At 42.8% G+C, this 12,291-nt stretch overlaps 1 protein-coding gene across 5 annotated transcripts in view; it reads left to right on the plus strand.

Annotated features, from left to right (window-relative positions):
* KCNT2 (potassium sodium-activated channel subfamily T member 2) overlaps positions 1-12,291 on the plus strand; it is a 364,082-nt gene that overhangs the window by 325,507 nt on the left and 26,284 nt on the right. The window lies entirely within an intron of this gene.

Here is a 12,291-nt window from a genome sequence, read left to right on the forward strand (position 1 = left end):
AGATCTCAGCTGGATACAATGCTGTAGAGTCCACCATCTAAAGCAGTTATTTTCTCAGGGGGACAGATCTATGGCATCTGTAATAATTAATTAATTAGTTGTAATTCTAGAATATCTCTGGGTTCCACTTAGAGATCGACAATCCTAGGCCTGGCAGCAACCTTTGAATGACTTGATACTAGGTCTCAGATTCAGCAGGCGCTCACAGGAGCACAGCTCCTGAACCTTTTTGAGGGTTCCCCCTCTTCCTCCCTGCCTACCATGTCCATTGAATAGTAGGTGCAGCTGCATAACAATACCTGGATTAGGAGAGCAGGCAGGCAGACAGCCACCAGGGGCTTTGCCACTCCCCGAGCAGTCTTCATTAACCCCTGGAGAACCCCATGCCACCCTTTCTCCACTTCTTATATGATTTGGGGTGGTGGGTGGCTTGCTGGCCTTTTGACTGGGGCGGCAGCCCAGAAGAGCCCCAGGAAAGCAAGGCCTGCTTGGGCTGGCTCAATTGCTAGCCAGCCCAAGCAGGCCTTGCTTGCCCAGAGCTCTCCTTTCTTGTATCAGGTTGCTTTTGGCAGGGGGGGTGCATATGCTAATGAGTTATGCTAATGAGCTCCACCACCTATTTTTCTCCAAAATGATCTCTGCTTGATACCATCCAACTTCCATGACTTCACTAGGTCTGGCTGCTTGCTGCTGTTCAATTGCAGTCATCCTATGAAAGTCAGTGTGATATAGCAGAGTTTCAGAGTAGGGTCTGGTAGACCAAGGTTCAAATCACCATCTTGCTGTGGAAGTTCACTGGGTTATTTTGGGACAGTCACATACTTCCAGCCTAACCCACCTCACAGGGTTGTTGTGAAGATAAAAAGGAAGAGGAGAGAGAGAATAATGTAAACTACTTTAGTCCCCACTGTGGAGAAAGGTGGGGTACAAGTGAAGTAAAGTAATATAGCTGAAGATGGGAGGCAGGTAAATGTAGGCTGGTGAATGGCTGAGAAAGGTTGAATGAGGCAGGGAAAGGCAAAAGGACATGGGAGTTGCCAAGAAGGGCAGAAAGAGAAAATAATGTGGGGAGGGGAGATACAGGGGAAAATGAAGTGCCACTCCACAAGTACTAAAGAGCTCCCTACCATGCAAGTGCTCCTGACCCGGTGGCTAGCACCATAAATCTGGGCCACAGTGTTCCTAGGTAGAGGCTGTTGGGAGGTGGGGGGATGAAAACTGAAGACAGATAAGGTTAGGCTGGCTATGGTGTGGCAAGGAAATAGGGTTGTCAGCTCCAAGTTAGGAAATTCCTGGAGATTAGAGAGGCACAGCTTGAGGAGAGGAGGGACCTCAAAATAGTATAATCCCATAGCTGCCACCCTCCAAAGCAGCCATTTCTTCCAGGAGAACTAGGGTTGTTAACCTCCAGTTGTTGGCTGGAGATCACCCAGAATTACAACTTCTCTGAAAATGACTGAGATTAGGTCCCCTGGAGAAAATGGCTGCTTTAGAGGGTGGATTCTATGGCATTATACCCTGCAGAGGTTGCTTCCTTCTCCCAACTTTGCTCTCTCAAAGCTGCATCTTCAAATATCCAGGAATTTCCCAACCTGGAACTGGCAAACCTAAGGAGGAACTGATGTCGATAGTTAAGAGATCTGTTGTGATTTCAGGAGATCTCCAGGCTCCACCTGGAGGCTGGCAGCCCTATCTGTGGAGGGTTTTAGGAAAGGGAAAGAGGAAATAGTGGGGGAGGGGAAAATGAGATGCCTCCCACAATCCTTGCAGGTTCCCACATGTCCTTATTATCCATAAACATGTACCATGCATAGCTACAAAAACTGTGATTTGAAGGATAAGAATCATAATTATTTAATTTTACAAATAATTAAAAATACCTGTGGCTGTCAAGCATTATTTCAGTAAGGGTTCTCACCAGCTAACTTTGCAATATCCGTTATACACTGTGCAGTGCTTACATCTTAATCTTTCAGCTAGCCACCTTTAACTCTAATTGTTTCAATAAATCCTCTACTGTTGTAGATGATGAAATTTCTTTGAACCAATTTCTATTTAATTCTAAATTAGCCTTTTATAAGTGGAGTTTATTACTGTTTTTCTAGCTTCTTATTCCCATTTATAAAGAAAAGTACTTGAATATTCACTGTCATCTCTCTTCAGAGATTTCATTCATACACTGTATCCCCCGTAATGCTGTGTGTACAGGCAGAAATGTCTATTTGAACCTGTACTCTTGCTTTACACATAAACATGCTTCTCCTAAATAAAAGAGAGTGGGCAAAGGCTTACCAGTAATTGTCAAATGGAATTCTCCACTGAATTCATCTAATATGTGGGGAAGGCAACTGAGCGCTAGTCTGGGATTTTGAGCTCTAGTCCAAGTTTTAATATAAAAACCTATAAAGATAGGCTAAGGGAATAGGGTTAAAATAGTAAGGAGGGCAAATAGTTTAGAAATTCATTTAGGTACCAACATTCTGTAACTTCTCAAACTACTCAGGTGTAGCTAATTTTAAATCTAATTTCTGTTCTGTTCTAATTTTTTCTGGTCCAGTTCTAATTTGAGTTATGTGGTAACTGGCTCAAACTACTCAGGTGCAACTAATTTTAGTTCTCCAAAGGCTCAGAGGTTCTTGACCAGTTTTACTGCAGGATTAAACAGAGGTTCAGACAAAGGACAAGGATTAAAACTGTGGTCACAGGGTTAGTTTATGATCGTGTATAACTATGGAACTTTATTACACCCATCGTTAAAGTACTAATACCAGAGGCTAGGGATAGTGAGTTCACAGATAAGGCTAAACCTTAAACAGTTGGGGGGGGTTTTGTAATAGGGAAAAAAATAACAAAACAGATTGCAGCTAGGGTTTAAATCTAGAGCTTAAAAACAGGAAGTCCAATTTTAAACTAAATCTAAAATTGTAAATTAATGCATTCTTTAAAGAAGGGGGAGGTTCCTACAAGAAAACAAGTAGATACTTCCAGTAATTGCTGAGTTTATTCAGCTAGAGTCCCCTTTAATCCAAGTCTAGAAGAGCTAAATTAACATTTGAAATTAAATTGATATTTGAAATAAAAGGCAGCCTGAAAAGGAGATCTTTTGTCTGAGCAGCTCCCCTTCAGCAATGCCTATTGGTAATCAACCAGAGGCTGACTCACTCATCCTTCTTTATTTGTTAGTTCCTAATCAGTGCAATTGTCAAGAGCCCGTGGTGCAGTGTGTTAAGGCTGCAGTACTGCAGTCCTAAACTCTGGTCACAACCTGAGTTCGATCCCTGGTGTAAGCTGGGTTTTCAGGTAGCTGGCTCAAGGCTGACTCAGCCTTTCATCCTTCCGAGGTCGGTAAAATGAGTACCCAGCTTGCTGGGGGAAAAGTGTAGATGACTGGGGAAGGCAATGACAAACCACATCCCTAAAAGGGTAAGCACACTTTCCACAAACAGATCTACATGAATATTAAATATATTAAAAAGGGAATTTTTAAAAAAAATGTGAAGGAAGAATGCCAGCAGTGGGTTGGGAGGCATCCAATGTATTGCAACAAGTGCATCATATATGACTATCCGCCGGCTGGGCAGAAGTCATGGATGTGTGCTCAGTGAAAGGAGTTCCTGCTTCTCAAAACCAAGGTTGCTGACCTGGAAAGTCAGAGATAGTCAGTTAGGCACACAAATAAGACTCTCAGGGACTCATTAGGTGTGCCCCACTCCAAGAATGGCAGCCCTGCTGCTGTCAGGGAGTTTGAATAATGGTAGACTGTCTTCTTCTACAATGGTATCTTCTGCATTCAGAGTGACTGGGTAATTCAAGTGACCTCAGTTACGTAGCTTAGCTCTGCCTGTGGGTGGTGCAGTAGTCTTTTTCATGTTGTTTGATCACTTCTGTTGGTGTTGTACCAGTTGATCCTGCAACTGGGATGTATTCTCTCACCATTGATCTTTTCTGCCCTCTAATAATCTCATATTTCTCATCCTTTTAAAAGGATTCATTTACCAGAACAGCATGAACTCTTGCAAATTATCTACTGCTGTTTTAGCCTGGCATTTTCTTCACAAAACATAAGTTTAATTCATGATTAAGATCATTGCTTTCTCTCACAAGGCACTTTATTCCCCTGAAGGAGGACATTTTTTGTACACTTGTCAAGCTTTATGAATCATTTCACCCATTTATTATCCAAAACCTTCTCATCCAAGAATAATCAGAACCTATGATTCCCTGGTTTCTTTAGGAAATACATAGCAACTCCCTTTTCCTGCAGTCAGTAATCCATTGCTATAGTAAGGTAATCATACCTGAATCCTACAATCATCTGTGGGGTTGTGTTGCCTGGCCATTTATAATCCTCTACCTGATCAGCTGTTCTGTTGGGTGTAAGTGATGAAACCAGAATTTGTCAGCTGCTGTCTAGATCTACACACTTCCTTTGTTTCTAGATCTACCTTCCTTTGTTTTCCGTAGTCAATCATTATTGATTAATAATTGCTCATTTTAAACCATTGCTTAATTTAAAATCATAGTTAGGGATGGGCACAGTCCAGCAAAAAAAAAAGTCCATGAAGGTCCATGGTCCACGGGTTCACAGACTCCCCTGGACCGCAAACCCTGTGGTTTTTACAAACTGGACTGAGTGAACTGGATGTGGACAAACTCACTGCTGGGCATTCACTCATGGACTGCACTGCTTTGCAAAAACAATTTAAAAGCAAGTGAACACTAAGCAGTGAGTTCATTAACATTAACTCTTTTCTGTTAATCAGTTGGTTTTTTGGGGTGGGGTTTAGTTCAAGCCTAGGAATATTCATTCACATGTAAATTGGGCAGAGCTCAAAGCAAATGCACATGGGGGTTTGAATTCATACGTATGCAGAAGAGGAGGAACTAAGCAAGAAGTGCAGATCATACAAATGCTTTGCTAGAGCTGTGTTCCAGAAAATGGGCAGAGGAGGAGGAACTCCTTTGTCCCCTTTAAGTCTCACCTTCCTGTCATGTTCTTTCCCATCCAGGTCCCACCTCCTAGAGCAAGACACACCAACCCGATTGCTGTCAGACAAAACCCACAATGAAGTGAGTGGGAGGGCACCATGGCTGTAGCACAAGCATCTTTAAATGGAGCAAGTCATTGCTACCTTTTCAGGGGAAAAGAAAGGGAGCAAGGAGTCTTGCCATCTGCAGCAATGAGAGCCTCATCATTCTCATTCTGTTTCTCCCCCCCCCCGCCCCCCCCCCGCCACTGCTTTCAGCAATTTTAAATGGCTTTTGCAAAGTGGCACATGAGTGAATGCCAAGCGACAACTTCACTTGGGGATTGAAGGGGGTATTCTAAATGCCCCCTTCACTCGCTAACCCTTCACTCATGGACCAAACAAATCAAATTGCACAGACTAGGCAAATAATCCATGACTCCCCCCGGACCATGACGAACATTGGTCTGTATTTTGGCTCGTGCCCATTCCCTAATCATAATAAATCCTCTTTTGCTGTAAGAGAACACTTGGTAGGGGTTCAGGTCTGCTCTCCACAAACTACAACAGTGTTGTTCAGTCTCAGTTCAAGGCTGAGAGTCTCGTCAACCAATAGACAGCCTGTCTTCCCAGGGCTGCAAAGAATCACCATGGACCCCTGAAAAAGATTCCTCCTGCTCCCCTTCCCCTCCTGTATGTTTAAAAATACATCAAGGGAGACAGCTCACCAATCTGTAATTGAAAAGAGAAAGAAGGCCTCTTTAGGAATCCATAATTGTTGATTTTAACCATTTGTTAGACTTGAAATAATAGCAATTACTTCCTTGTTACAGAGCAGCAGTTGTTAATCAAGTGACGCAGAAGTATAAAATGAACTGTTGTGGATTTCTAGTGAGTCTTCTGGTTGTTGCTGAGGCCCAATATTACAGGCATCATGTCATGTGAGAGCAAAATAAAGTAAGGAAATGTTCTATTTCCTTCAACCTCCAGTTCTGATAATTGAGTCTAGCCCCTCCATCTCAATGGCCCTGTCCTCTCACATGTGCACATCAGAAGTATTGTGAGAAAAGAGGAGAGTATGGTGTAATGGGGCATTAACAGATCTGAACTATTCCTGGATAGACCTAAGTTCAAATTGCTGCTCTCCCCAGGGGACCCTGGATCAGTGATACACTTTCAGCCAAACCTGCCTCAGAGTTGTGCTGATAGTTTAGATCCTGACCAAATAAATAAATAAATCCATATTTGCACAAGGAAGTGGGGGATTCCACTCTCCTGTGGCAGCCTCCAGCTGCTCACCCATGTTGTTCCTGGGGGTCCCCCTGTCTCCTCGGAGCAATATTTCAGAGGGGGGGGGCTGCTTTAGGAGGGTGACACAGGGAAGTTGTGTATGGAGTTTTGATCTGATTCTACCCAAAATGAAGAACAGAGAGAACCCTGTTCAGTGTCCTGAGATCCTTGAAGGAAAAGTGAGATAAAAGCGTGGTAGACAGAGAAGTATAATAGACAGTAGTATACCATATCTGGCCTCTGCAAGTGTGTTTTGTATCCACAGGATGGAATATTAAAGCTGATTTGTGGATAGTCATGTTGTTAGCTAAAACCTGAATGAGATAATGTATGTTTCTGGAAAAGCCTTTTCTCTGTGAAAAGACATTCTTCCTCACTAGTCCAGCATTTGGTACTTCATTTCCCATCCAGTAAATTCCAGAAGAGATTTAGAAGCACCACTTTATCCCTTGCTGTTTTCACCCCCTTCAAATTCACAAGTGGTTTCCATCCAATCTAAACAGAATCTTTAGGTGGAAAAAATCACTGTGGTACCTCTAAGAGGACAGGGTACAATGTACCCCTCCCTTATTCTTTCCAACTTGGTTGCTTGTTTAGGTGTTTCTCACAGTCAAAACAGCCAACAAACAGCCAGCTCCCTTAGGCGTATTAACTGGCCTCAATAATTGAATCAAGCAACAGGGGAGAATATGTTTAAGGGATTCAGAGTCAGGGAAAAGACAAGCTGGGCATACCATAAAAAGAACTGTAAGACACACATTTATCACCACTGTTCAGTGCAGAGTTAATGAATATCCCGCTGCTGAGAGGTGATTTAGGGAACTGTGAGGTTTTGAAGAACTCTGTCGTGCCAACTGCTTGACTTCTGCTGTTTTCTGCCATTAGCGACAAAAAAAATGATGTTGTGGTTTTGCGCATCGTACTTCATCTGTGAGAAGCTGAAATGCATTCATATCCTTTCCAAGGTTTCTTGGCTGGCTTTGAAGATAGATCTTGTCTCAAAGGAGCAACTGTGAAACTCATCAGTAACTTAAATTGATAGTATCTGAGAGCTGGTCTATATGTTACATCCTGTGGAGCTCTCCCCTCCCATCATATTTTAATACAACCCATTGCATGTATTGGTTGCAAGGATGATTTTTCCCATTCTTGAAACCAAGCATAACTTAGGTGGATCACAGGCCAGGGACACAGGATGACCTTGATTCACATGATAAGTAAAATTTATCTTATGCTACATTTTTCAGCACTAATGCCTTATGGCAGAATACTTTATAGCAGTCTTTAAGCAAGATTCAGCAGCCCCGTGGCACAGAGTGGTAAAGCTGCAGTACTGCAATTGAAGCTTTCTGCTCATGACCTTAGTTCGATCCTGGTGGAAGCTGGGTTCAGGTAGCTGGCTCAAGGTTGACTCAGCCTTCCATCCTTCTGAGGTTGGTAAAATGAGTCCTCAGCTTGTTGGGGGAAAAGTGTAGATGACTGGGAAAGGCAATAGCAAACCACCTCGTAAAAAGTCTGTCGTGAAAACGTCATGATGTGACATCACCTCAGAGTTGGAAATGACTGGTGCTTGCACAGGGGACTGCCTTTACCTTTTTAAGCAAGATTCAAGTACAGTTGCATCTCAAAGACCAGGTAGATTTCCAGGCTACAAACTTCTAAGAGTCAAACTGTTCTACTGCAGACTGATGCAGCCACTCACCTGAACTTATGCCCGTATTTTTACATTCAAACAATTTTTCACTGTGGTTTTGTAGCACTTGGATTCTATATATGGAATAGAAGATAATAAAGCAACAACTAACTACTGCCTGAAAACAGTGTGTGTGTGTGATTTATATTATACCAATATACATTTGCAGCCTGGATCCATTCAGAAAGTTTCATAACTGATAGTTCTTGGTTTATTACAGTAGTGTCTTAAGGTACACTGCTTTTTGTACAATACAACAACTTGAACTACTAAATAGACGAGTGAGCAGAGAAACTGGCTATTGGATCTTAATCCCTGGCGCAGACAGAACATGGAGACCAACTCTGAGAAGTCCAGATTGCGGTGATCAGAAACCACATCTTGCAAACTAGAGAAGCATATCTGAATAGATAGGCCTATGTCCTACCATTCCACTGAGCAAAATCTGAAGTTTTCCACCAGAGGAAGAGCCCTTGAAGGAAGGCTTTAAACTTTGCTGAACACCATAGTAGGATATAGGCGCCTTTTTCCTCAACCTCATGAAGAAAGGAGGTCTCATCTCATGATGGAAGGTGAGAGAAAGCCAAGTCAATATGGAGACCCAGGGCATTTTTGAGCAGGAATGCACAGGAACACAGTCCCAGCTGGCTTGGTGTCAGGGTGTGTGGCCTAATATTTAAATTAGTTCCTGCTGGGCTTTTTCTACAAAAAAATCCTGTGTGAAACAGGGGATGTCAGGGTGTGTGACCTAATATGCAAATGAGTTCCTGCTGGTTTTTTTCTACAAAAAAAGCCCTTTGGAGGCCTGATGGTAACAGAATACATGAATGCAGAGTGAAGTCTTGAGAGAGATGTGCAGGCCATAATTTGATTTCCCATTCATAGGTTCAGGCTGATGGCAATTTGGTCTTCTGAGTTTACACTGAGCAGGGACAGACAGCCCTGCATGCTGTTACCAACCTCCTTAATGTGGATTAAGCATGCAAAACTGGTAAGATAAAGTGCTGCCTTCTATTGAATAAACACAATAGTTTATCTAACCTACTACTGTCTACAGTGAGTGCCAGAAGCTCATCAGTGTCTCAAGCTATTTCTTAGGCTTGAAGCCTGAAGTTTATTGATTTCGTTATTTATTCCAGGTATTTATATGCCAACTTTCTGCCCAACAGAAAAACAACTCAGTAAGACTAAAATAAAAATTAAAGTGCAATAAAGATGATAATAAATGTAACAAAGATAATAATAACTAAAACTTTGATGACAGGTGGGGGAGAATAATCTAAAATCCTTGCGCTGAAGAGACAAGGAACAGATCATACATGGATCATACATATGTAAAGTGGGTTATCTAATATCTGCCCCACTTCTTGAGAGATACAGCCATAAAACTGCCACAAAGAACAGCAAAAGTACCTGTAGTTTTACCGAGTTTTTATACTGTCACCCTGACCTGAATGGCCCAGGCAAGCCTGATCTTCTCAGAGCTCAGAAGCTAAACAGGGTCATTCCTAGTTAGTACTTGGATGGGAAACCAGCAAAAAAACCCCCACAGGGTTGCTACACAGAGGCAGGTATCCCCTTGCCTTGAAAACTTCATAAATCAGCTGCAACTTAATGGCATATTCCACCACCCATTATACAGTCAGAACACAGGCATTCAGAATCCTGAAACAAAGGATCTTAGATGTTGAGAAACAGTCCCTTTGTTCTTCTGGACATAAAACTTGTTTCCCTTTAACATTTGGTATCTTCCCAGATCATGGGCTGCCTGCTGCCTATCTTTCCCAGATTACTTCACCCCCGTTACGCCGCTTCTTTATGTTAGTAAGACTCAAATGTTCTACCCTCAGCGGTACTGTCTGGGAGGTTTGCCAACATTCCTTATCAGGATAGAGTCTGCCCATGTAATGGAAGGCACCTTGAAACAGTTGTCCATATCTTACTTCATTGTGATTTTTATGGGGAAGTGCGGGACTGTATAATCAAACCTATTCTGTCTAATTTTTATGGATTACCTGAAGCGACGTTAGTTTTTTTTCCTACTATCTGGCCCATGTTCCCATATCACAAGCCTAGTTGCAAAGTACCTTTTGGCTGCCATAACAATCAGGAAGCAAAAAACTAGCTCCCATTCTTGATGTTTGACTGGTTTTTATAGCTGAAACTCCATGTAAATTTGCTATGCTGAACTTCTTATTTCTATGTCAATAAAGGAATTTGGAATTTGTAGTCAGCTTTCCATTCCATAATACATTCTTTATTTCTATCCTGCCTTGCCACAATGCTCAAGGCAGCTTACAAACGATCAGGATACCCCAATAGAAACATAATTAAATATGTGAATAGGGAGGGGCACAAACTGCATTTTTGCAGTTCAGTTCAGTTTGTGGTGTCTGACTGAACCATGAACCGAACCATGAACCCTGCCACTCAGCTGTTTGGTTTAAAGTACCCCCTGCTTTTTATACCTCATGGCTTTTTGCAGGGAGCCATTTAAACCAAACAGTTGAGTGGTAGGGAGCTCCCTGCTGCTCAGCTGTTTTTACAGACTCTATCAAAATTTGTGAAAGTTCATGGTGGATCATCAGTTCATGAACAGTGTTCCCTCTAAGCTGTGGAATCTTGTGAGCAAAAATTCTGCTTCATGAGCTCCTGGCATTAAAGTTGTGAGTGATTTGGTAACACCACAAATTAGTTTGTTCTGGGGGCATCCTTCCTGAGCTAAGACACAAATGTGTGAGCTGGAAGCTAAAAAACCTGTGAGCTAGCTCATACTAACTCAGCTTAGAGGGAGCACTGATTGCTTCATGAGCCACAGACTGGGCAAAAATTTTGGCAAACTTTCATTCATCAGCTTGTTTGTGCTTATCCCTACAAGTAAATTAAAATACATCAAACTGCAACATTGACACTATCGCTTGTCAGATACATTAATCATTTCAGCTAAATGTGTGCTGAAGTAGTAATGCTTTACGCATTTTATGGAAGGAAGACAGCATAGGAGCTTTCGGTACCACAGCTGGCAGGCCACTGAAAATGAACATGCTTGGGCTGTGGCTTAACAGATCTCCCAAACAAAGGGGGCTGTCTAGGATTATCTAGTCTCCTCTGGCTACCAGCAGGGTATGGAAGGGTAGGTTTGCCAGGTCCAGTTTGCAAAACTGGAAATCTGGGGGTGGAGCCTGAGAAGGACAGGTGCCTCAGTGGGTACAATGCCATACTGTTCACCATCCAAAGGATCCATTTTCTCCAGAGGAACTGATCTCTGTAGTCTGGAGGTGAGCTGTAATTCCAGGGGATCCCCAAGTCACCTGGAGTCTGGCATCCCTACAACTATCAGAAATGTCCTTGATTACCAGTGCATTTTGTAGAAATCTAAAATGGAGTGGGGGTAATGTTCACTTTTAGTTATGAACAAAAGAGCCCTGGGGTGCAGTCACACGTACCATTAGTGGTGACACAGCTCCGTCTCGCTGACGGATTAAATATGTTCGTCCAGACATCCACATCTGGCAATCGAGCATCATCCAGGGTCATTCTGACTTGCTGCGGATCAGTGCTGCATTAATTTGACAGCGCAGAAAGTCCGGCCCTTTTTCAAAAAAGCAGCACAAGATCGGCTTTTTCCTGTTTGGACAGCTCACGCGCGATACTGCCCCTTGGAGTGTTTACCGCCCCCCACTTTTTTTAAAAAAAAAAAGTCCCAGCAGACATGCGCATTGCCAGATCATCCGGGAATCTGAGGTGACGCTTCTGCTTCTCCAATCAACACAGGATCGGAGGGGGGGTGGAAACGTTATCCCACTATTCAGAACAGGAAAAAAATCTTTTTTTTTCCAATGTGGAGGATTTTCAGATATCATTGTCACTGCCAATTTCTAGGAAAGTAATTCCTGGCAGTTTCTTGGTTTGATTCGGCAACGTTAATTCCGGAAACTTTCCCCTTCCCCCCTGCCTCTGAAGCAACGTTTGATTTCCCACCTTCAAACAATTGGGCGCATGTTCAATGGATCCCCCCCCCTCCCAGAAATCACCATCTGATCACGCATGCTCCAAGAAAAGAGTGTGATAGTATTGGATGTCTGATCGCTCAACAACAGAATGAGTCGCATTCTTGGATGCTCGTCTGAATGACCCTGCATCGAATCAATATTCAGCGGTTCAAATTTGAGCACTACACGCCCGCTTTTAATGTGACGTGTGACTGCACCCCTGGGATATGTGTTGACTCTCCTCATAATTCTTCCTGGGATAATGAGTGTGGAAATGCTGTATTTGAAGTTCCAAAGTAGTGAAGTTCAGCATCATCTCTCTTTGCAGCCCTCAAGCAATAGATGTAAA

Source organism: Heteronotia binoei, chromosome 2, assembly GCF_032191835.1.
Source record: "Heteronotia binoei isolate CCM8104 ecotype False Entrance Well chromosome 2, APGP_CSIRO_Hbin_v1, whole genome shotgun sequence".
NCBI classification, from domain to species: Eukaryota; Metazoa; Chordata; class Lepidosauria; order Squamata; family Gekkonidae; genus Heteronotia; species Heteronotia binoei.